The sequence below is a fragment of the Tupaia chinensis genome, unplaced genomic scaffold (genome assembly GCF_000334495.1).
Source record: "Tupaia chinensis unplaced genomic scaffold, TupChi_1.0 Scaffold000146_1, whole genome shotgun sequence".
NCBI classification, from domain to species: domain Eukaryota; kingdom Metazoa; phylum Chordata; class Mammalia; order Scandentia; family Tupaiidae; genus Tupaia; species Tupaia belangeri.
In genome coordinates this window covers 2,882,774-2,909,790 of record NW_006159616.1, presented here as the reverse complement: position 1 = coordinate 2,909,790, position 27,017 = coordinate 2,882,774, and the positions used below count along the sequence as shown (strand labels likewise).

Sequence of the window (27,017 nt, the reverse complement as noted above, 5' to 3'; positions counted from 1 at the left end):
CACAACAGATGAAGAAACTAAGTCCTATTCATACTAAATAATATGTGTAACGAGAAAGTGACAGACCTAGCCCTAACATCTAGGTCTATTCCCCTCTTTTTTTTTTTATTATTATTTGTTTTTATTTTTTAACATTAATATGCTATACATCATTACAGTATACAAAATGAATTTTTCATCCAAAATACATTGTCTGTTGGCTCAATCAAGTACATCAACATATGTGTTATCAACAAACAATTTTCCATTTCTTATGTCTTGCATATTTTGAGTTTTTTCTCTTTTATTCCCCTCTTTTGAAGGCTTTGCTTTCCATTATTATCCGTGAACTGTTTCAACTGTTAAACCTAACAAAACTAATTTTTCCATGAAACTCTACTTTTTCTTTTTTTTTTTTAGTGATTTTTGCTATATGGCATGTGCACTCACCAGAGAGACGAAGAGACAGAAAACATGAAATCATCCCCCAGGGTGGATGGTCATGCCACACACACAAGTGTCCAGTGTGAATTTCAAACCAGCAGACCAAGGACTCGAATCATGATTGGCCATATTTTTCCAGGTACACCAATTTAGGAAAACATCTTCACTCCATCAACAGTTACTAATATATTTTTATAACAGATGGCTCCATATAAGCCTCTCTCTGACAGGAAGAGAAAAAAAAAAAAAGATAATGAACCAGGAGTTATTCACTGAGTTCATTCAACACATTAGGCAAATTGGTAGCAAAACAAATGATAAATGAATGCTAGATAATATTTAGTGATCCAAATTTATAATAGTCATGTACTCTGGTTTTCAAAGGCAGCTGAAAAGTGGCATAAAAAATGGCACTTATTCGGACTAGCAGTTAGCGTAATGGCTATGTCACTGGACTCCCATGTAGTCGACCGCGGTTCGAGTCCGGAACCGGTGGCTTAAAACTCACGCCGGGCGTGTGTGCGTGCCCAAGATCCCATGAGGAGAATGGAGGAGAAGGGATTGTGGTGTGGCCATCCCCCCGAGGGGTGATTTCTCGCTTTCTGTCTCTCTCTGTCTGTCTGGTGAACGCACGCACCCTATAGCAAAAACCTCTCCAAAAAAAAAGAAAAAAAAATGGCACTTATTATGTTAACAATTGAGAGTACCAGGCAACCATCCTTTATTGCAAACTATGCATTTACAAACATCCTCATCTTTCAGAAAGCCAGTGTTTACAGCTAACTGCTTGGATCAACTCATAACTGGAAACAGCAAGAATTTGAGGTCAGCAGGTGTCATGGAGGTTAAGATGGTTGGATTTCACATGGCTGACTGAACAGTTCAAGTTCCAGACCCAGTGCTTGAAAATTATGCCAGGTACATGTGCCTACGTGTGCCCAAATCCAATAAAGAAAATAGGGAAGGGTTTGCTGCATGGCCATCCCCTGGGGGGTGGGGTGGGGGGGTCATTTCTCATTTTCCCTCTCTGTCTGTCTGTCTCTCTGAGTTGATTACAAGCTGTAGCAATAAAAAAAAAAAAAAAGAAGAAGAAGAGGAGGAGGAGGAAAGAGTAAGAATTTTAAATGAAAAAATAAGCTCTACCTCTTACAAGTCGGTTACTTATTGCTTGCCTTTCAAAGCTCAAAATTTACTCTGTTTGGGGACCAGTAAATGGCGTAGCAGTTACATTGCTGGAGTTACACATGGCCAACCATAGCTTGAGTCCAGGACCCAGTGGTTTAAAAATCACAACGGCCATGCGTGCACGTGTGCCCAAGATCTCTGGAGGAGAATGGAAGAGAAGGGACTGTGGCATAGCCATCCCCCCAAGGAGTAATTTCTCACTTTCCCTCTCACTGTGTCTGTCTTGTCTCTTTCACCTGGCGAGCACATGCACTCTAAGGCAAAAACCTCACAGAATGAATGAATGAATGAATGAATCTCTATGTTTGCTTGTAATATGAAAACGGATCAGGGGCTCTACACATATCTTAATGTTTCAGTTGGCAAAAGGTTAAATTTAGCCTGTACTGGGCACTTTAGAGATATTGCAGGAAAAGGGGTTTGAGTCCTGGTTCCCATGGACCTGGCCTCAGACTCCTGCAGCTTAAATAGCTTCTCCAAACTCTGGCTTCTCCAGTGGCCAAGATTCCCTAGTGGACATAACTTCTCGTGGGCCAAGTTTCTCCTACAGTGCACAGCAGATAGCAATACTCAGCAGCTAACTACCTGGTGCTCTACCAGGCCGTTCTGCAACACAGCGCCTCTTCTAAGAAAACTCCCTGCAGACAGCTTTCTTTCAGCACCTTACAGGGCAGAATTTTGAAAAATTCCAGTGAAGTGGTACTACTGTAACAGAGTAAGCCATGCCATGCCCTTCCCAACACAGTCTAGAGCTTATCCCCAAGTTGGAGACTCGTCTCTCAACTAACACCAACTACCATGAAAAAAGAGGTTCAAGTTTTATAGACTTTTCTTGGATTCTGGAGGCAGTGTAAACTATGTTTGCTATGCTACCTTGATAGAGCTGGCAAGTTTCCAATTCTGTGTGAGGAACAGAACAGAAAGTGGCTATACAGGTTAAGGTTATAACACAAGATTCTCTACCACTTGGGACGTATGAGCCAGCAGATCCAATATTACTTGGCAAACAATGCTGAAAGCCTTCAATCAGCAAGTGCTGCAGCAGCTCTGCTATAGTATAGGGTCCTAGAGAAGGAACATTCCCCAAACACTCCAGAGGAAAAATTTTAGCATGTACCGGGGAAGGATTTTTTCAGCCAGTTTACTAGTGTAGGACCACAGTGACTACTCTGCCACTGGGTGAGCCACAGCTTTGGGCTCAGGAACTAGAGAAGTCTCACCACGGATGGTCTATCTCAACCCTAGGAAAAACAACTCCTAACATCTGATGTTCTTATATACTTGAGAGTTTGCTCTCTTATTCACAATGCCTCATTATTTTAATCCTGTTAACACTTAATACATCTTGTTTTTTGTTTGTTTGTTTGTTTGTTTTGAGAGGTTTTTGCTATAGGGCGTGTGAGCTCGCCAGACAAAGAGAGACAGAGATATAGAAAGCGAGAAATCACCCTCCAGGGGGGATGGCCACGCCGCAATCCCTTCTTCTCCATTCTCCTCTCGGCATCTTGGGCACGCATGCACACGCACCTGGCGTGAGTTTTAAGCCACCGGGTCCAGGACGCGAACCACAGTCGACTACAAGGGAGTCCAGTAACATAGCCATTACGCTAACTGCTGGTCCCAATAAGTATTTTTTATATTAAAATTTCCCTATTCAAATTACCACATAGTAGGGAACCAGCAGTTAGCGTAATGGCTATGTCGCTGGACTCCCACGTAGTCGACCGCGGTTCGCGTCCCGGACCCGGTGGCTTAGAACTCACGCCAGGCGCGTGTGAGTGCGTGCCCAAGATCCCGAGAGGAGAATGGAGGAGAAGGGATTGCGGCGTGACCATCCCCCCTGGGGGGTGATTTCTCGATTTCTGTCTCTATGTCTCTCTCTGTCTGTCTGGCGAGCGCACGCGCCCTATAGCGAAAACTTCTCCGAAAAAAAAAAAACAAATTACCACATAGTTTTCTGTCTTGATTAGACTCAGACTAATACACCTCAATTACAGGCTGGATGGTTCTGCTTAGTGCTATGATAACCAATACAAGAACCTCATTTAAATGATTAAGAGTTTATTGTGTCATGTTTTACGTATTTAAAACTCAAAATTATATAGTAACGATTTAGACCAAGTTTAAATGCAGTGCTAAATTCATGAAAACTGATTTACATATTCCTTGTTAGGGCTTATCACTCATGGTTTGGCAAAACTGTACATTTCTTCTCCAAACATTCTAAAGTCTAAACTATCACTGATCAGCCTCCACCTCATAATCACCAGCTTAGGGTTTGGTATTCTTTTTAATAGTAACTCTTTATCTCCAATTATTCAACTTCTAACAGGCCTACAATATGAATGCCAAAACTGAAACTAATGTTAAAATAATTTTCATCATTGAAAGAGTAACTCTTACATGTAAAAACCAGCAATCTCAAACAACAATGTTACTAGATCAAGACTACCAGACTGACTCCCTCCACATTCACTGACTTTGTAACTTAAGCCAGCTCTAACTACAAGGAAACCCAAATGAACACTTGACAATAGGTTGGTGTAAAATAAACAACATCACAAAAACAAGTTTATAATACAGGTGACCCACAGTAATACTTGGTTAAAACAGTGACTGATTATCTATTGTGTCTGTTAAGTAGAAATACACTTAAGAGGGGCTGGCCCATTGCCCGATGGTTAGGAGATCTCACATGGCCAATCATGACTGGAGTCTTGGCCCCGGAGGCTTAAAAAACATGCCAGGCATACACATGCATGCATCCCCCAAATTCCGGGCAGCATGGAGAATTTAAGGAAAAGGGCTGTGGTATAACCATGCTCCACTCGAGAATGCTACCTCCATCTCCCTCTCCCCTCTGCCTTAGACAGCGAAGGCTGCACTCTCTGGCAATTTAAAAGAATAAAAAATAAACACCCACCCCCCATAAAACCAAGGGACTTAATTATTCTTTAACAGATCAACAAAAAGTTAAGCCTAATGAATTCCAAAGAGCTACACAGAAAACAAAAAATACAACCAACAAACAAAAAATCCCCATAAAGCTACACAAGAGGAAAGATGCCCACATTTCAGAAAAGTAGAAAACTACTACCAACATTCCACCAAAAGAGGAGTGAGACACTGTAACAGATAAAGTATTAGAAAGCAAATCAGTGCTTTGTTGGTTTCTTTACATGGCCTTCAGAATCTACTCTAATTTCCTAAACAATAAAAAAGAAAACTAAGGGGCTAGCAAGTGGTGTGGGGGTTTAAAGCACTGGATTCCCACATGGCCGACCATGGTCTGAGTCCCAAACCTGGCAGCTTGTTTTCTCACTTTCCCTTTCTCTCCCTCTCTGGTCAAATTAAAAAATAATAATAACAAATGAAATCGAATAAATAAATAATCCTTAAAAGAAAACTAAGTATCATTGACAAATTTTAATAACTCCAAAATCAAATTTATGAAACTGTTAGTAGTACCATTATCAAAGAATACAAAACAGAAATTACTCTCCAAGTAATGTTTTATATTAATGATTGAAAGTCTGCTTTAAAAACAGAAATGCTGGTTTTACATGAAAATTTCTTTTTAAAAAAAATGCTTTTCTTACTTGAGAGAGTCCAGGGGACGATGCATGTCCCGGGGGTGTTGCCGCAAGATTTGGATGCCCCTTATTTATTTCATGTGCTGAATAAGGGGCAGGGGTTGGGGGCCCCGGCTGTCTTGCTACTTGTGTTACCTGTGGGAAAATCAATATTTAGTAATAGCATATATTATAGTATATATTTTATTAGCAACTCAATCTTGATAAATGTAATTAAGCTAGCTAACTTTTAATTTTCTGCTTCACGAATTACATTAAAATAAGACTGACTAAAAAAATAAAATTTTCAAAAATAAAAAACCAAAATATGTAAGAAAAAAGTATACATGAACTTTTTTAGGGGGAGAGAGGTTTTTGCTATAGGGCACGTGTGCTTGCCACAAAGACAGAGACAGAGAGACAGAAAGCGAGAAATCAACCCCCGGGAGGATGGCCACGCTGCAATCCCGTCTACTCCGTTCTCCTCTCGGGATCTTGGGCACTCATGCACACACGCCCAGCGTGAGTTTAAGCCACCAGGTCGGGGACTCGAACCGTGGTCAACTACATAGGAGTCCAGTGACACAGCCATTACGCCAACTGCTGATCCCTACACATGAATATTTTCAGCAATTTGATAAGAGATTCTTGAAACATGATCTCACAACCAAAAACCTTAAAGGAAAAAATTATCTTGGGACCAGCAGTTACCGTAATGGTTATGTCGCTGGACTCCCATGTAGTCAACCATGGTTTGCGTCCCAGACCCGGTGGCTTAAAACTCATGCCAGGCATGTGTGCATGCATGTCCAAGATCCCAAGAGGAGAATGGAGAAGGGATTGTGGTGTGGTCATCCCTCCTGGGGGGTGATTTCTCGCTTTCTGTCTCTCTGTCTCTCTGTCTGTCTGGCGAGCGTACGCATCCTATAGCAAAAACCTCTCCAAATAAAAAAAAAAAAAAAAGGAAAAAATAACCTAAGTGAAATAAGCCAGACTTGGGGTCAGCAGGTGGTGTAGCAGTAATGTCACTGGACTCCCACATTGCCAAGTGCAGTCAAGCCCCAGACCCAGTGGTTTGAAACTCACATCAGGCACATGTGAGTACATGCCCAAGATCGGTGGAGAATGTAAGAGAAGGGACTGAAGCATAGCCACTCCCCCTGGGGGGTGATTTCTCACTTTCCCTCTCACTATCTATCTGTCTGTCTCTCTCTCTCTCTCTCTGGGAGAGCTCACACACCCTGAGGGAAAAAGCTTTACAGAAAAGAAAAAAAAAAAAAAAAACAGATTTGAAACTACATATTGTAGGATTCCATTTTATAAAAGGAATGGAAAAGATAAAATGGTTGGAAGAAAAAGGTGATAACTTCAAAATGGGCACAAGATGTTTTGGTGGGGGGGATGATGTAACTTTTCCGTATTTTGATTATAGCTAAAATTACATGACTATAAAAGACTGAAAGGACTATATTTACAACAAAAGGGGTGAATGTTACTTTACATAAATTACATGTCAATAAACCTGAACCAAGAAAGAAAAGTACATCTAAATATTCATAAACATATACATATGTGGATATTTTCTTATGTATATTTATATTCATATGTACATATATAATATCCATATATATACACACAAACACACACACAGATATTCAAAAGGTATGTAAGAAAATAGAACAAAATCTTAACAGAAAGCATCCTAGGTTCTTTCTTTCCTCAATTTTTTTTTTCAAGTTGGCAAGGGCATGTGCAATAGTCTGGGTGAGGGATCTAGAGAGGGGAGAAAGCAACCCCCGCCCAGGAGGGCATGGTCAGCTGCAATCCCTTTATTCTATCTCTTCTTCCCATCCAGATTTTGGGCATTTTGCACACACACACACACACACACACACACACACACATCAAGAATGTTCTTCTCAGCCACCAGGGCCAGGATTTAAATCACGTGGTCAACTACGTGGGATCTGGCCCTCAACACACAGCACATAAAGCACCATGCTACAGATTCAGCGCTCCTACTGCACTTACAGTTTCTAATACAATAACCATGAACTGTACAACAGAAAAATAATCCACTTTTTTAAAAGATTTATTTATTCAATTATTATTATTTTTAAATTTGCTATAGGGCATGTGTGCTCACCAGAGAGAGAGAGAGAAATCAAGCTGCCAGGTCTGGAACTCAAACCGTGGTCAGCCATGTGGGAGAGAGTCCAGCACTTTAACCACCACACCACCTGCTGGCCCCAATTTACGTGTTTTTACATAACCAAAAATTGCATATTTTTTCTTTCTAGCAGTCAAAACACTGCCCATCAGCCCATGATCACTATGAATCTACATCACTCAGATCCCTCCTAAGTGTCCATCAATGAATCCAAGCTGGCTCTTCTCTCTCACAGGGTAACCCAAACTGACATGAATGATGAGAAATTCTGTGTTCCTCTAACATGAGTGAATCCATTCTCCTTAAGGTATGGTTCTTACATTTGGGGAGATCATTAAGCTTTTAGCAATCTATTAGAAAATACAGATTTTCTTGGGCTTGCCCCATATAGCACAGTGATTAAGCACTATGTAGTGGGAGCCAGATCCCAATGACTAACTGGGGCTGAATTCTCAGTTCTGATGGCTTGACAAATACTCTGGGCACATGAACACATGCACCCAAAACCTGATGGGAAGCAGAGCTAGAAGAAGAGACTGCAGTGTAAACACACCCTATCAAGGGGTGCTTCTTCTTTCTCTCTGGCAAGGGTTTATGTACTCTGGCAATTAAATAAACAAGAAAAGAAGGAAAAGACTTGGAGTTATATTTTTAAAGGCATAAAATAAAACATACAGGATTATGACCAAAAAAAGTATACTGAAATACAGGTATAAAAATATAAAAACACACCCAGCCATGGTGTCACAGACAATAGGGTGCTACTGCACAATACAGGAGCCATGTGGAAGGTGCAGGATCAGATCCCAGGTTTACACCAACCATGTACATGTGTGATCCTGGATAGCTAGGAGGCTGGAGACAGGACTGTGATGAGACCCTTTCAGGGGTACTTATCTCTCTGGCTCCCTCTCTCCACCTCTTACTCTCTTCTCAGACATACACACACACACACACACACACACAATTTAAAACAATATATTTAGGGAACCAGCAGTTAGCATAATGGCTATGTCACTGGACTCCCACGTAGTCGACCGCGGTTCGCGTCCCGGACCTGGTGGCTTAAAACTCACGCCAGGCGCGTGTGCGTGCGTGCCCAAGATCCCGAGAGGAGAAGGGACTGCAGCATGACCATCCCCCCTGGGGGGTGATTTCTCGCTTTCTGTCTCTCTGGTGAGTGCATGCACCCTATAGCGAAAACTTCTCCAAAAAAAAAAAAAAAACCCAATATACTTAAACAAATTCATGCTGTAATAATATAACCTCTTTATTAATGCATTAAAAATAACTGTTAACTGTTGCCTAGATTCGTAATTCCCAAGAATGCTAAGATTTAAACATTCTCTCCATCTCAGTTCTTAAGTCTTGTGAATTCATGAATTCTATTTAAAGTTAAAAAAAATACTGCCCATTGGCTCCGGCATAGAGGATAAGGTGGCAGGATCCTACATCATCAAATGCACAGTTTAAGTTCCAGACCCAGCAGCTTGAAAATCACAGGCACACGTGTGTGCATGCATGCCCAAATCCCAGAGGAGAATGGAGGAGAAGGGATTGTGGCAAAGTCATCTCCCCTGGGGGGGTGATTTCAAATGGAGGGGGGGGTGACTGCTCACTGTCCCTCACTCTATTTCTCTCTTTTTGTCTCGTGCACATAGCCTATAGCAAAAACTATGGGGGAAAAAAATAAAAAACAGGGAGAAAGGAAGGTGGCCTCCAAAAGACATTAGCTTTTCCTGAATTTAGTCTAGTAGAAGCTATAAAAAAAAAGTCTAAACCCTGGTAATCTAACTTATATCAATCTAAACAGACATAAACACCTTCTGGTTCCTCCTAAATGATGCTAAAATGTGACCAAAGATTAAGACTTAAAATGATTATGTCTTGGGAACCAGCAGGTGGTGTGGTGGTTAAGGCACTGGACATTCCCAAATAGCCAGCCATGGTTCGAGTCCCAGACCTGGTGGCTTGCTTTCTCACTGGCTCTCTCTCTCTTTCTCTGTGTCTGGCTCTGGTCAAATTAAAATAAAATAAATGAATGAATGAATGAATAAATAAATTTTTTTAAATGATTATGTCTATTATCTTCCTAGCTTTAAAAATAACTTTGATGATGATTTTCTTGGAAAACTATGTTTCCAATTTTGAGTGAACATTTCATCTAAAAGGCCTATGGTTTACCATGCAATGTTATACCATTTATAAATCTCATCTGGAACATTTTTCAAAGGAAATTTTTAGACTGCTATTTAAACATCTAATTTAGAAAAATTGATAATAGAAATAAAGAGGGCTTAATAAGCAAGTTTCTCACCGACAAAATTTAGTAATTCATATTCTTATTTTGTTTTAGAATAAATTATTTCTGCTGAAGAAAACCTACATTAATAAATACACTTTTTTTTTTGCTGTAGGGTGTGGGCACTTGCTGAAGAAACAGAGAGATAGAAAGTGAGAAATCAGCCCCTGGGAGGATAGCCATGCCACAACCCCTTCTCCGTTCTCCTCTTGGGATTTCGGGCACACATGCACATGCACTCCAGATTGAGTTTCAAGCTCCTGAACTCAAACCATGGTTGCCCACTTGGGAGTCCAGCATCTTAACCCCTATGCCACCTTCTGGCCCCAATAAATACACATTTTTAACATTGGAAAAATAATATACAATGTAATAAAGTGCACATAAAAGGAGAGTAGAAAATTGGCTATATATAAAATCAATGCTAGATCAATTCCTCAATTTATCCTGATAAAATAATCAAAGACAAAATCTGTCCAAGATAGTAAGTCATAATATTTTTAAAAATGTATAAAAAACAAATAATAAAAATAAAAAGTTTGGATCAGCACCATGGTACAGAGATTAAGGGAGCCAGATCCCACATGGCTGAACTGCAGTTTCAACCCTAGCCCCAATGCCTGGAAAAACACACCAGGCACATGTATGTGCATGCCTAATAACCCCAAAGAATGAAAAAATGGAGAAGGGATGGTAGGTGTGACTTTGCCCCACTGGAGGGATGCGCTCTCCCTCTTTCTGTCCCTCTCTGGCAAGCACACAAACCCTCTAGCAATTTTTTAAAATGCTACTGATTAGGAATAGCAGATAGTGTGGTGGTTAAGGAGCTGGATCCTTCATAGCTGTCTCCACTGTTTGAGTTCCAGACCTTGCAGCTTGAGGAACACACCAGGTGCATGTGTGTGTGGGCATGCACACCCAAAATCCCAAAAGAAGAGAAAAAAAGGAGAAAGGACAGTGATCATGACCTACTGGGATGGCTTCTTGCTTTCCCTCTCTCCCCCCTCCCCCTTTCTCTCTCTCTCTCTCTCTCTCTCTCTCTCTGTGTGTGTGTGTGTGTGTGTGTGTGTGTGTGTGTGTCTGGTGAGCACATATACCTTCTGGCAAATTCAAAATTTAAAAACTCCAAAGATTTCTTGTAACTTCCAAGGAAAGTTTGAAGGAACTACAGGAGACAGAAGAAAAAAGGCTGCAGGTGAATTGCAGCATGAAGACACTGCTGGGGGAGAGGGGGTAGTGGTGGCAGTGGCCATGCCCCTCACAGAATAAACAAACTTTTTTTTTTTATTTGCCAGAGGTGAGCATGCACTCACCGGAGAGACAGAGATGCAGAGAAAGAGGAAGAAGGAGAGCAACTCACAATGAGACACAAACTGCAATCTGTTCTCCTTTCTCCACCTGGTCATAATTCTGAGCATGCAGGTGCCCAGTAGGTTTTTCAAGCCACAGGGTCTAGAAGTCCAACCATGCACTAGGCCATGTGGGTTACAGATGCCTTAACCACCAGGCCACAGAGCCAACCCTAAACTTTTTTTCGTTTTGTTTGTTAGGTTTTTGCCACAGGGTGTGTAAGCTCACCAGAAAGAGAGAGAGAGAGAAAAAAAAAGATAGTGAGAGAGAAAGTGAGAAATCACCCCCCAGGGGGGATGACCATGCCACAATCCCTTCTTCTCCACCTTCCTCTCGAGATTTTGGGCACACACACACACACGCCCAGAGTGAGTTTCAAGCCACTAGGTTGAGGTTTGAACCATGGTCAGCTGTGTGCGAGTCCAGCCATAACCACCATACCACCTCTTGGCCTCCTAAAAATTTTATTTATTTAAAACAAGTAATTCAATCTTTATGAAAGGGGTAATAAAAGAAACCTCCAGAATTCCTATCAAGTAAATTAAATTTTCGGGTAATAACTAACTTACTCAAAGGTAAAAAGCATATGCCTCATGTCTGAGCTATCCCTTACTTGTTTATCTTAAAATAAAGTTTACTTAATAAGGTCATCTGAAAATATCTCAACAGGTCCAACTTTCACATGGAAATGACCAAGTTCAATTGTGGTAGAATGGAAAGATCCCAAAGATTACTTGATTAATTTCAACACTCTATGGTCTTCAGGGCCAGAATTAAGGCACCTTGGACTACCACATGGCTGACCGTGGTTCGAGTCCTGAACCTGGCAGTTTGCTTTCTCACTTTCCCTCTCTCTCTCTGTCTCTCACTGGTCAACTTCAAAAAAATAAAATAAAATGATGACAATGAATAAAATTAAATGGAAAAAAAAAGAAAAACACTCTATGGTCTTCAAGCAACAGAAGGTATAGGTTTTTCCTTCTCAATTAGTTTTTCACATCATCCTAGACCTTCCTTCATATTATTTCCTCAAATCTACAGATTATCAGAAAATAAATAAAAGCTGGTCTATTCATCGGAAAAGAGCACAATAGAAGGCTCCAGGAAATTCTATTTAGTATTATAACATTTTTCAAACTGTCGGGACCAGCAGTTAGCGTAATGGCTATGTTGCTGGACGCCCATGTAGTCGACTACGGTTCGACTCCCAGACCCGGTGGCTTAAATTCACGCCGGCGCATGTGCATGCGTGCCCAGGATCCTGAGAGAATGGAGGAGAAGGGATTGTGGCGTGGCCATTCCCCCTGGCCGTCCCAGAAGCAACTTCTTGCTTTCTGTCTTTCTGTCTCTGTCATTCTGGAGAGCACATACGCCCTATAGCAAAAACCTCTCCAAAAAGCAAAAAAAAAATTTTTTTCAAATTGTCTGCTGTTGTAATCACCAATCTCCACCCACCTTCAAGAAAAAAAGAGAAAGAAAATGGCTGTCCTTCTTTCTCTGCTCTTAGCTATACTTACTAGACTGAAATGTACAAAATTCCAGATATACATGTTTTCATTTTCATTAATTGCCAGAGAATTAATAGCATGAGAGAGAGAAAAGAGAGAAAGCACCCCCTGATGGCCTGTGGTCATGCCACAATCCCTTCTCCATCTCTCCAGTCTGTCAGGATTTGGGGCATACTGCACATATGCCTGGCATGTTTTTTAAGCCTTTGGAGCAGGGATTCAAATGATTTCTTAATCGCTAGGCTATGGGGCCAGCCTCCAGATAGTCATGTATTTTTGACCTTAAAAAAAAAAAAAAGGCAATTTCATATGATCCCAGTAATACTTAAATATTCAAGCAAATAGATGCCATATGTGTTCTACTATAGATTCTGCCAGTACTGGGTTCAATCGTGTGTGTTGTTTTCATATTTAGTATTTGGCCAACTGAAACAAGAAAAAATGATGACCTATTATTTGAGTTTTTAATATTTGAGTCTCCATCATAGAGGAGCAGCAATGGTGGCAAAATGAAGGGGGGAAAAAAAGTAAAAAATATCTGCCCTCCAAAAATGTTTAGGTATAAAAGGTAACAGAGACTGGACCACACGTGATCCGTTAGGAGTCCAAAGGTGAACTGCCGTAAACAGGAATCTAAGATGGCTCTCTATATTCCTGTCCCTGGGAAGAATGGGGTGGGGATGGGGGACTGGACACTGGCACAGTAGTAAAGTGCAATATTCTGCAACGCTGACCCAGATGGGAAGATTCCAGATTCACGTCTAGAGACTTCTTGAGTATCCAGGGCACACACATTCCCATGATCCAGGACTGGTTGAAACTGGGGGTGAATTGTAGCAACAAGACTCCACTGAGGTCTCTCTCATGAAACAGATAAACTTAAAAAAAAAAAAAAAAAAAGATGGGGCTAGTGAGTATGATGAGATACTCCCTAACTAGGAATTAATCAAAATTAATCAGCTGACTTTGAATTACTCCAAAGAGAAATCATTCTGGGTGGGCCTGAATTAACCAAATTAGCCCTTTAAAAGACAGTGAATCGTGGGCCAGCAGATGGCATGGAGGTTAGGGTGGCTGGATCCCACGTGGCCAGCTACACAGTTAAAGTCCCAGTGGCTTAGGAATTATACTAAGTGCATGTGTATCCATGCCCAAAATCCTGAGAGGAGAACAAAGGACAAGGGATTGTGGCGTGGTCATACTCCCCAAGGGGCTGATTTCTTACTTTCCCACTCTCTGTCTCTCTCCAGCAGATACATGTGGCCTATGACAAAAACCTTTAAAAAAAATTTTTTTAAATAAACTAAACTGGAAGTAACTCGATCTGAGAATCTATAAAAGTTCAGTGGCATGTGAGTTATACCTTCACTTCAGGCCAAGAATTAGAGACAGCATTTTGAGAAGAAAATCAATGGATTCTAAGAAATCAATATATGTTCTGTGAACAAATAAAAAGTTCTCATTTGGAGAGGGTTAAGAGAATTAGTGGGAAGAATAAGGCAGTGCAATAGATGGTAGGCAGATTATCAAAAACTACATATTCCTTACTAAGATATTTTAATTTTTGCTCTTAGCAGAGAAACCAATAGAAGTTTTTGGTGGAGATACATTTTCTTGAGAGATTTTTGGTATAGGGCACGTACACTCACTGGACAGAGAGAGACAGACTGACAGAAAGCGAGAAATCACCCCCCAGGGGGATGGCCATGCCAAAATCCCTTCTCCTCTTGGTATCTTGGGCACACACGCACAAATGTCCAGCACGAGTTTCAAGTTGCCGGGTCCAGGATTCAAACCACAGTCAACAACATGGGAATCCAGCAGCATAACCATTACACCATTTGCTGGTTCCAAGACGCAATCTTATCTTACTTACAGTGTATTTTGTGAGGATGAGCAATTGGAATGTCCTCACAAATATTATACATGAATGTTCATAGCCACGTTATTCAAAATAGTCAAAAAGTGAAAAAACACAAATGTCCATCAAATAATGAATAAATAAAACATGGTACGTCAACACAATCGGTGTTATTCAGCAATCAAAATACTATATTCAGTAAAAGAAGTCATCACAAGGGGCCAGGTATTGTATGATTTTATTTAAATGAAATGTCAGAAAAAACACAAATCTGTAAGAGACAGAAAAAAGCAGACTAGTGGTTGTCTGCGTTGAGACTGAAGAGTGATGGGTTAATCAAATTTCCTCAGATTGATAGTGGTCATGGCTACACAACTGGAATATACTAAAATCCACTGAACTGAACTTTAAATTGGTGAATTGTATGATACTTAAATCATCCCCTGATGATGACGAGTGAAAGGCTAGAGGTGAGGAAGCAAACTGTGTAATAACTGAAAAGATGATTTTTGCAAGAGAATGAATTTTTAAGAGGACCAATTTAAGAAATAGAAATGACTTTAACCCCAGGACCTGAGAGATGACTTATGACTTCTACTTGCAAATACATCACAAAAACTAAAGACGTCAACAAGAAACCTACGGAGTTCCATCTGACTGCAGGAAAAGACACTGCTGACCCAGATGTACTTTATTAAACTACCTGGCTTGGATTTCAGATCATCGGCTTTCCTGATATAATACAAAACTGTATGCACAATATTTCTATCTTAGTAACTATTTATTTTGTTTTCTTCTATTCTTCTTCCACATATTACCAGCTGAGGTACTAAAAATACCATAGGAGAAAACATGATATTTACCACTAAATGTTACAGAGAAAAGCTGGACAGACCCAAGTATAGTTGCACAATTTGCTAGTTGTGCTACCATGAACGGATAACTTGAAGTTTCGCTTTTCTACCTGGCAAAAAATAAAGAAATGAGTTTCAAGTTGCCGGGTCCAGGATTCAAACCACAGTCAACAACATGGGAATCCAGCAGCATAACCATTACACCATTTGCTGGTTCCAAGACGCAATCTTATCTTACTTACAGTGTATTTTGTGAGGATGAGCAATTGGAATGTCCTCACAAATATTATACATGAATGTTCATAGCCACGTTATTCAAAATAGTCAAAAAGTGAAAAAACACAAATGTCCATCAAATAATGAATAAATAAAACATGGTACGTCAACACAATCGGTGTTATTCAGCAATCAAAATACTATATTCAGTAAAAGAAGTCATCACAAGGGGCCAGGTATTGTATGATTTTATTTAAATGAAATGTCAGAAAAAACACAAATCTGTAAGAGACAGAAAAAAGCAGACTAGTGGTTGTCTGCGTTGAGACTGAAGAGTGATGGGTTAATCAAATTTCCTCAGATTGATAGTGGTCATGGCTACACAACTGGAATATACTAAAATCCACTGAACTGAACTTTAAATTGGTGAATTGTATGATACTTAAATCATCCCCTGATGATGACGAGTGAAAGGCTAGAGGTGAGGAAGCAAACTGTGTAATAACTGAAAAGATGATTTTTGCAAGAGAATGAATTTTTAAGAGGACCAATTTAAGAAATAGAAATGACTTTAACCCCAGGACCTGAGAGATGACTTATGACTTCTACTTGCAAATACATCACAAAAACTAAAGACGTCAACAAGAAACCTACGGAGTTCCATCTGACTGCAGGAAAAGACACTGCTGACCCAGATGTACTTTATTAAACTACCTGGCTTGGATTTCAGATCATCGGCTTTCCTGATATAATACAAAACTGTATGCACAATATTTCTATCTTAGTAACTATTTATTTTGTTTTCTTCTATTCTTCTTCCACATATTACCAGCTGAGGTACTAAAAATACCATAGGAGAAAACATGATATTTACCACTAAATGTTACAGAGAAAAGCTGGACAGACCCAAGTATAGTTGCACAATTTGCTAGTTGTGCTACCATGAACGGATAACTTGAAGTTTCGCTTTTCTACCTGGCAAAAAATAAAGAAATCTTTACAGGGATGTAATGAAAATTAGAAATAAATTGTGAAGTGTGCCTACTACAGTGCTTGTTACACAAAATTGGTAGTTACTAATATGTCTAACCACAAATTAAACATTAGGTTCATAAAGAACTTTACTAGAGCATACAATTTTTTAAATACATAATTTAATTTGGTATCTAAGCCATCTATAAATATGGACTACAGGAATTTCTATGTGTATAAGATTAATGATTACTACTAGAATATAACTACATTAAATTAATTAAATAAATGAGACTTAGGTCAGTTTATGTGAGTTTTAGAATCAAAGGGATTTTATCACCTGAGATACAAGCACGAAGTAACAAGCTCTGAAATTCACTCAGGTCTTTGCTTTGTTGCTATGCCCACAAATACAAATCAGCAAAAATAAGAGCAGATCCCATCAAAAATAAATTAAGTAAAAAACATAACACTGAATGACTAGCTGGTGAAAAAAGGACTAATTCACCAGCAGTGTAATAAAATAAACTCTAATACCCTCTGATAAAGCCTCTTGACAGAAATGGTCACTAATTCCAAAAGGGTTCTTTAGATTTTCTGGGGTCTTTTTTAGAGGTTTCTGCTATAGGGCACGCGCGCTCGCCAGAAAGACAGAGACAGACATAGAGGCAGAAAGCGAGAAATCACACCCAGGGGGATGGCCACGCTGCAATCCCTTCTCCTCCATTCTCCTCTCGGGATCTTGGGCACGCACGCACATGCGCCTGGCCTGAGTTTAAGCCACCGAGTTCACAACTCAAACCACAGTCAATTACATGGGAGTCCAGTGACATAGCCATTATGCTAACTGCTGGTCCCAGATTTTGTTTTTTAAAATATAGTTCAAAGGAGAAAATTCAAACAAAGATGGATGCCATATTTAAAACTCTATGTAAATTAGAAACAGAGATGGATTCTTAAGGTTTAGTTAGTTTTGTCCAGAGGCCACCACAGGCACACATGACAATCTCACAGTAAAGATACATGGAGATTATCAATCTCCTTCAATGAGTCGACACTATAAAATCTCTTATAGGTGAAACCAGAAAAAGAAAAAAAAAAAGAGAAAGATTAAAGGTCAATAGGTAAGAGTTAAAAAGGAAAAAGAATTTAGATTCTGCTTTATCTTGGAGTATGATTTCATCAAGCACCAAACTGTTTCAAAGTTCATTTAGTTAGTTGGTAGGGGACCAAGAACAGCGACCTAACTATAATGAGATGAAATAGAAAAAGGAAAGTAGAGTTATGAGAAAACTGAAACACCATATATGAAAGAATCAATGCATAATGTTAAGGGGTTTTTTAATGATAGAAAAATCATATCATTGAGATAAGGAAGTAATGCCAGGGTAAAATTCATTACAAGTTGATGACTCAGGGACCACTAGGTGGCATGGTGGTTGCAGTGCTGGACTCCCACATGACTGACCGGGGTTTGAGTCCTGGACCTGGTGGCTTGCTTTCACATTCTCTCACTGTCTCTCTGGTTAAACTGAAAAATAATGATAATAAATAAAATTAAATGAATAATTCTTTTTAAAGAAAATGTTGCTGCCTCTAAAGGGCAAAACTGGAATGTGAAGACTAAAGAAGGGATTGCTTCTTTTCATCAGAAACCCTTCTATATCATTTCCTTTTTAAATAAATCGTATTTAAGGGCCAGCAGGTGGGGTGGTGGTTAAGGTGCTAGGCTCTACATGGTCAACAGTTGTTTGAATCCTAGATATGGCAGCTTCCTTTGTCACTTTTTTTCTCTCTCTCTGGGGAGCACATATGCTCCGTAGGAAATTTACAAATAATAATGATGATAAATAAAACTACATAAATCATTCTTTAAAAAAATAGTTTATTCTACTGTCAATTAATTAGATGGACAAATCTTAATCAGCTATTTAAGAATGATCATAAAGGAGACAGCAGGTGGTGTAGTACTTGTGGTGTTGCACTCCCACGTGGCCAAAAGTGGTTCAAGTCCCACACCCAATGGCTTGAAACTCATACTAGGCATGTATGCATGCCTGCCCAAAATCTCAAGAGGAGAATGGAGGGGAAAGAACTGTAGTGTGGCCATCTCCCTAGAGGAGTGATTTCCCACTTTCTCTCTCTTTCAGTGTCTCCAGAGAGCAAACATACACAATAGAAAAAAATCTCTCTTAAAAAAAAAAATCATTAGGACCAGCAATTGGTGTAATGGCTATGTCGCTGAACTTCTATGTAGTCAACTGCAGTTCGAATCTCAGATCTGGTGGCTTAAACTCATACCAGGTGCGTGTGCGTGCATGCCCAAGATCCTGAGAGAATGGAAAAGGGGTTGAGGTGTGGCCCTCATAAAGAACTTTACTAGAGCATACAATTTTTTAAATACATAATTTAATTTGGTATCTAAGCCATCTATAAATATGGACTACAGGAATTTCTATGTGTATAAGATTAATGATTACTACTAGAATATAACTACATTAAATTAATTAAATAAATGAGACTTAGGTCAGTTTATGTGAGTTTTAGAATCAAAGGGATTTTATCACCTGAGATACAAGCACGAAGTAACAAGCTCTGAAATTCACTCAGGTCTTTGCTTTGTTGCTATGCCCACAAATACAAATCAGCAAAAATAAGAGCAGATCCCATCAAAAATAAATTAAGTAAAAAACATAACACTGAATGACTAGCTGGTGAAAAAAGGACTAATTCACCAGCAGTGTAATAAAATAAACTCTAATACCCTCTGATAAAGCCTCTTGACAGAAATGGTCACTAATTCCAAAAGGGTTCTTTAGATTTTCTGGGGTCTTTTTTAGAGGTTTCTGCTATAGGGCACGCGCGCTCGCCAGAAAGACAGAGACAGACATAGAGGCAGAAAGCGAGAAATCACACCCAGGGGGATGGCCACGCTGCAATCCCTTCTCCTCCATTCTCCTCTCGGGATCTTGGGCACGCACGCACATGCGCCTGGCCTGAGTTTAAGCCACCGAGTTCACAACTCAAACCACAGTCAATTACATGGGAGTCCAGTGACATAGCCATTATGCTAACTGCTGGTCCCAGATTTTGTTTTTTAAAATATAGTTCAAAGGAGAAAATTCAAACAAAGATGGATGCCATATTTAAAACTCTATGTAAATTAGAAACAGAGATGGATTCTTAAGGTTTAGTTAGTTTTGTCCAGAGGCCACCACAGGCACACATGACAATCTCACAGTAAAGATACATGGAGATTATCAATCTCCTTCAATGAGTCGACACTATAAAATCTCTTATAGGTGAAACCAGAAAAAGAAAAAAAAAAAGAGAAAGATTAAAGGTCAATAGGTAAGAGTTAAAAAGGAAAAAGAATTTAGATTCTGCTTTATCTTGGAGTATGATTTCATCAAGCACCAAACTGTTTCAAAGTTCATTTAGTTAGTTGGTAGGGGACCAAGAACAGCGACCTAACTATAATGAGATGAAATAGAAAAAGGAAAGTAGAGTTATGAGAAAACTGAAACACCATATATGAAAGAATCAATGCATAATGTTAAGGGGTTTTTTAATGATAGAAAAATCATATCATTGAGATAAGGAAGTAATGCCAGGGTAAAATTCATTACAAGTTGATGACTCAGGGACCACTAGGTGGCATGGTGGTTGCAGTGCTGGACTCCCACATGACTGACCGGGGTTTGAGTCCTGGACCTGGTGGCTTGCTTTCACATTCTCTCACTGTCTCTCTGGTTAAACTGAAAAATAATGATAATAAATAAAATTAAATGAATAATTCTTTTTAAAGAAAATGTTGCTGCCTCTAAAGGGCAAAACTGGAATGTGAAGACTAAAGAAGGGATTGCTTCTTTTCATCAGAAACCCTTCTATATCATTTCCTTTTTAAATAAATCGTATTTAAGGGCCAGCAGGTGGGGTGGTGGTTAAGGTGCTAGGCTCTACATGGTCAACAGTTGTTTGAATCCTAGATATGGCAGCTTCCTTTGTCACTTTTTTTCTCTCTCTCTGGGGAGCACATATGCTCCGTAGGAAATTTACAAATAATAATGATGATAAATAAAACTACATAAATCATTCTTTAAAAAAATAGTTTATTCTACTGTCAATTAATTAGATGGACAAATCTTAATCAGCTATTTAAGAATGATCATAAAGGAGACAGCAGGTGGTGTAGTACTTGTGGTGTTGCACTCCCACGTGGCCAAAAGTGGTTCAAGTCCCACACCCAATGGCTTGAAACTCATACTAGGCATGTATGCATGCCTGCCCAAAATCTCAAGAGGAGAATGGAGGGGAAAGAACTGTAGTGTGGCCATCTCCCTAGAGGAGTGATTTCCCACTTTCTCTCTCTTTCAGTGTCTCCAGAGAGCAAACATACACAATAGAAAAAAATCTCTCTTAAAAAAAAAAATCATTAGGACCAGCAATTGGTGTAATGGCTATGTCGCTGAACTTCTATGTAGTCAACTGCAGTTCGAATCTCAGATCTGGTGGCTTAAACTCATACCAGGTGCGTGTGCGTGCATGCCCAAGATCCTGAGAGAATGGAAAAGGGGTTGCGGCGTGGCCATGCCCCCTCAGGGGGTGATTTCTCACTTTCTGTCTCTCTCTCTCTGTCTTTCTGGTGAACACATGTGCCCTATAGCAAAAACCTCTAGGGAAAAAAATCTAGTTTTTTTTTTCTATTAGAAGAAATAAGGTGCTAGACTAAAATTGTCCAAATGTATACACATGGCTGACTGTGGTTCAAGTCCCAGCCCTGGTGGCTTGCTTTCTCTCTCTCTCTCTCTCTCTCTCTCTCTCTCTCTCTGTGTGTGTGTGTGTGTGTGTGTGTGTGTGTGTGTGTGTGTCTGGTGAGCACATGTGCCCTATAGAAAATTAAAGTAATAATAACAATAAATAAAATTAAATAAATAACTACAAAAAAATTACTAGGGTAACAAAAAACTATAAAAACAGATGTTCATCAAAGTGTTATTTATGAAAGAATATAAAATAACCTCACTGTCTATCCACAGATGACCAGTTAAATAATTCACAGTAAAAAAGGAACACTTACTGGGAGCAGCAGATGGTGTAATAGTTACATTGCTGGACTCCCACACAGTAGATCACAGTTCAAGTCCTGAACCCAGCACCTTAAAAATCACACTGAGCACGTGTACGTGCATGCCCAGGATCCTGAGAGGAGAATGGAGAAGGAACTGTGGCGTGGCCATACTCCTAGGGGGGCGGGGGGTAGATTTCTCACTTTCTCTCTCTCTCCCCGGTGAGCGCATGCACCCTCTAACAAAAAAATCTCTCTTCAAAAGACAAAAAGCAAAGGAATACTTATTTATATAATATCTCCACCTCTAAAGTCCTTTCTTCCCAATAAAGTCAAAGCTCACACAATAATGTAATTGTGTATTTAATGGCACAGCCATGGTCCATCAACTGATGTAAAACATATGTATGATACTCTAAGCTTAAAAATGCAACATATGGGGCCGGCAGGTTGAGGCACTGCACTCCCACACGGCAAACCATGGTTAGAGTCCCTGGACCAGATGGCTTGCTTCCTTTCTCTCTCTCTGGTTAGCATACCCTATGTAAAATTTTAAAATAATAATAAAATAATAATAAATAAAATTAAATAATTCTTTTTTTAAAATGCAACATATAACATCTTTATAAGGATGAATTTTATATTTTAAAATTTATTTATTTATTGTATCTTTGCTATAGTGTACATGTGCTCACTAGAGAAAGACAGAGGGAGAGAGAGAGAGAGCAAGTTGCCAGGTTCAAGACTTGAACCACAGTCTACAACGTGGGAGTCCAGCACCATAACCAACACATACCTGCTGACCCCGTGGATAAATTTTATTTTTTAGGTTTTTGCTATAGGGCATATGTGCTCACCAGAGAGATACAGGGGCAGGGAGTGAGTAATCACCCTTCGGGGAGACAAGTACGCTACAATCCTTTCTCTTCCATTCTCCTCTCGGGATTTTAGGCACACACATGCCCAGCATAATTTTCAAGGCACCAAGTTGAGGAATCAAACCCTGGTTGGCCATGTGGGAATCCAGAGTCCAAACGAACAAAAGACACACACTGACTCAATTGATAAAAAAAAGAAAGCAGCATATTGCTTACAAAAAAAAATACCTCATTGATAAAGACATACAATTAGACTAAAAATGAAACGATGGAAAGATTTTTCATGTAAACAGACAATTAAAAAATTGTCTGGAGTCACGACACTGATATCAGACAAAACAGATTTCAAGATAAATCGGTAAAAAGAGACTAAGGACACAATATAGCACTGAAAAGATTAATTCACCAAGAGGATGTAACAATTATACATATTTATGCACCTAACACTAGGGAACCCAAATATGTAAAAGAAAGACTGCTAGATCTACAGGGAGAGACTGACTGCAATACACAAACTGGAGATTTCAATATCGCACCTTCACTACTACACAGGTCATCTAGACAAAAATTAAACAAAGACACAGGCGCTAACTGACCGCAAACCAATTGGACCTGACAGACATTTCAAAAACATTTACCCTAGCAACTACAAAATATATTTTTTCCTTATCCTCACATGTAACATTTTCTAAAGTTGACCACATTATAAGGCACAAAACAAGCCTTTACAAATTTAAAATACAGAAACTACAACCAGCATCTTTTCCAACCACAATGGAATTAAACTTGAAATCAGTAACAAAAAGACACCTTGAAAATACAGAAAAATGTGGAAAACTAAACAATCTACTCCTCAACAATTCAAAACTACTAAAGAAATTAAACCTGAAATCAAAAGATTTGTGAAACGTATGATAATAAACACAATTCTCTAGAATCTGTGGGCCACAACAAAAAGTAGCCATAAGAAGGAAATTTTCAGCAATTAGTGTTCACAAAAAAATAGAAAGACAGCAAATAAATAACTTGAAGACACATCTCAAGAAACTGGAAAAGTAATGACAAAAAAACAAACTAAAAAAACTGGGCCAAGGTGCTGATTTCTACATGGCCAATCAAGGTTCGAGTCCCAGACCTGGCGGCTTGTTTTCTCACTTTCCCTCCCTCTCTCACTTGCTCTCTCTCTCTCTCTCTGTCTCTCTCTTACTCTTTCCATTTCTGGTCAAATTAAAAAATCAATCAATAAATAGTTAATAAAAATAATTTTTAAAACTAGGCCAACAGGTGACATGGAGGTTAAGGAGTTGGATCCCACATGGCCAACACTGTGGTTCAAGTCCCAGAACTAGTGGCTTGAAATTCACACCAGGGATGTGTGTATGTTCCCAAAATCCCAAGAGGAGACTAGAGGAGAATGGACTGAGGTGTGATCACGCTGCCCCCCCACCCCAGGGAAGATTTCCAACACCCCACCTACTCCCCGCCATCTCTCTCTGGTGAGTGCACACAACACTATAGCAAAAACAAAAACAAAAATATAAGAAAAATAAAAATAATAAAGATTAGAGTTGAAATAAACAAAATAGAGGATAAAAAAAACATAAAAAATTAAAAATTAAAAATTTCTGTTGTTTACTTTATTTCATGAAAGACAAAGAGAGAGCTAGGCACCCCCAACAGGGCCTTCCTGACACCATCCACTTCCAGTCCTAGTTGGCAGGCCCAGGGAGGTTCCCATGTGGATCCAGCTGCAGTACCATTGCACCACCATCTGGATCCAAGAATTGGTTCCTTGAGAGGATAATAAAATTACCAAGCCACTAGCTATACAAATCAAGAAAAACAGAGAGAGAAACCAGATAAAGAAAATCAGGGACCAGCAGTTAGCGTAATGGCCATGTCGCTGGACTCCCATGTAGTTGACCATGGTTCAAGTCCCGGACCTGGTGTCTTAAACTCATGCTGGGCGTGTGTGCATGCATGCCCAGGATCCCAAGAGGAGAATGGAGGAGAAGGGATTACGGCGTGGCCATCCCCCTGGGGGGGGGGGGGTTGACTTCTCGCTTTCTGTCTCTCTCTGTCTTTCTGGCGAGCGCACACACCCTAGAGCAAAAATCTCTCCCAAAAAAAGAAAACCAGTAACAGAACTAGTCATCTTTTTTATAAAATAGATTTTTACTATAGGACACGGGCACTCACCAGAGAGAAAGAAAGCAAGAAATCACCACGCCCCCACTACCCCACTCCTGGAGGGATGGCTATGCCACAGTTCTTCTCTTCCATTCTCTTCTCAAGATTTTGGGCAGGGACCAGCAGTTAGCATAATGGCTATGTTGCTTAACTCCCATGTAGCCGACTGTGGTTCGAGTCCTGGACCCAGTGACTTAAAACTCACGCTGGCGCATGTGTGTGTGTGTGCCCAAGATCCCGAGAGAAGAATGGAGGAGAAGGGACTGCGGCATGGCCATCCCCCCTGGGGGGCGATTTCTTGCTTTCTAGCTCTCTGTCTCTCTCTGTCTTTCTGGCGAGCGCGCGCGCCCTATAGCAAAAACCTCTTAAAAAAATAAAAATTGGGGGCATGCATGCACACGCACATGCGCCTAGCGTGAGGCTTTTTTTTTGAAGAGATTTTTGCTATAGGGCACGTAACCTTGCCAGACAGACAGACAGAGACATAGAGACAGAAAGCGAGAAATCACCCCCCAGGGGGGATGGTCACGCCGCAATCCCTTCTCCTCCATTCTTCTCTCGGGATCTTGGGCACGCACACACACGCGCCCGGCGTGAGTTTTAAGCCACTGGGTCTGGGACACGAACCGCGGTCAACTACGTGGCCATTACGCTAACTGCTGGTTCCCCACCTAGTGTGAGTTTTAAGATGTCAGGTCCAGGACTCGAACCACGGCCTACTACATGGGAGTCCAGCAACATAACCATTACACCATCTGCTAGTTCCAAAACTGGTCATCTTATAACACATATATCAGAAGTACAAATTATTATGAGAGAATACTATGAGGAACTACATGCCAACGAAACAGAAAATCAAGATAAGATGAATGAATTTCTGGATATATCAAGCTACCTAGATTAAACCAGGAAAAATATAAAGCCTGAATAGACTAATAACCACCAATGAGATTAAATTAGTAATAGTCTCCCAACAAGGAAAGGTCCAAGGGCTTCACTTTTGAATTCCATAAAACTTTGTAAGAATTAACCCCAATTCTCAAGCTATTTTTAAAGATCCAAAAGGGATCTTCTAGACTCCCGAAATATTCAGAGAAGAAGCCATTTTAAAGCTGAGGTGTGCCCCGGCCTGTTGAGGAAAGCCATGCTCTACACTCTATCTTCTAGACTCCCGAAATATTCAGACAAGCAGAGGAGAGATTTTGTCACAGAATGACCAGAAACAACCGCAGAGGCACAAGAAACATGAGAAACCTAGGACCAGCAGTTGGCATAATGGTTATGATGCTGGACTCCCATGTACTCGACCATGGTTCGAGTCCCGAACCTGGTGGCTTAAACCCATGCCAGGAGTGTGTGTGTGTGCCCAAGATTCCAAGAGGAGAATGGAGGAGAAGGGTTTGTGGCATGGCCATCCCCCCAGGGAGTGATGTCTCATTTTTTATTTGTCTCTCTCTTTCTCATGAACACACGCACCCTATAGCAAAAACCTTTCAAAAAAAAAAAAAAAAAAAAAAACATGAGAAGCCAAGAAAATATCTCTCCCCTAAGGGAAAAGAACAATCCCTCATCATCCACAGACAGTACAGTAAAACTCGTGTAAATGTCTGACAGAGTATTCAGAATATTCATAGTGACAAAACTAAATGAGATGCAAGAGCTGAGAGATAATGAACTCTAGAAGATGCAGGAGAAAAGAGACAAGTTCCAGGAGGTGTCGAAGTTCTTCCATGATCTGAAAGAAGACATACACACCATAAAAAAAGAATCAAATGGAGCTATTAGAGATGAAGGCTGCCATTCAGGAAATCAAAACCTCCCTCGAAAGCATTAAAAGCAGATTAGTTTATACAGAAAATCGAATCACAGATACAGAAGGCAAAACCTCTGATCTAGAAAAAAACAACCCAAAAAACTGAGAAAATACCCCCCCCCAAGTGAGAATACTTTACGAGAAATACTAGACAGCATTAAGTGCCCAAACAGCCACATAATCGGTATCCCAGAAGGTGAAGAAACTAATAAGGGTACTGATAATCTATTCCATGAAATATTGGAAGAAAACTTTCTTAATCTAGAGAGGCATTCAAATATCCAGATCCAAGAAATACAAAGTACCCTTAATAGAATCAACCCAAGAAGATCTTCTCCAAGGCATATCATAGCAAGACTGGGCAAATCTATAAACAAAGACAAGATACTGAAATTTGCAAGAGAGAAACATCAGGTTACTTATAAAGGTTATCCAATCAGGTTAACCTCAGACCTCTCATCAGAAACAATGTGAGCAAGGAAAGAATGGGAAAATATATTCAAAGTGTTAAGTGAAAAACAGTTTCAACCAAGAACACTATACCCAGCAAGATTATCTTTCATATGGAAAGGATAAAAACATTCTCAGATATCAAGACCTAAAAGAATTTGCCAATAGCAGACCCACTCTTCAAGAAGTTCTGAAAGGGGTGTTC

The 27,017-nt window shown here is 39.9% G+C and overlaps 1 protein-coding gene across 6 annotated transcripts in view; it reads right to left on the bottom strand.

The window, feature by feature from the left end:
- Positions 1–27,017, bottom strand: part of EIF4G3 (eukaryotic translation initiation factor 4 gamma 3) — a 418,798-nt gene that overhangs the window by 287,818 nt on the left and 103,963 nt on the right. For 3 of the 6 annotated variants that reach the window (XM_027770593.1, XM_027770592.1, XM_027770595.1), the window contains exon 3: positions 5,208–5,336. The exons of 2 other annotated variants lie outside the window; for them this stretch is intronic. The gene's annotated coding sequence lies outside the window, so the exon portion shown is untranslated. Of the gene's footprint in view, positions 1–5,207; positions 5,337–13,244; positions 13,269–27,017 lie in introns of those variants that run through there. One more of the 6 variants, XM_014586538.2, reaches the window with a different exon arrangement.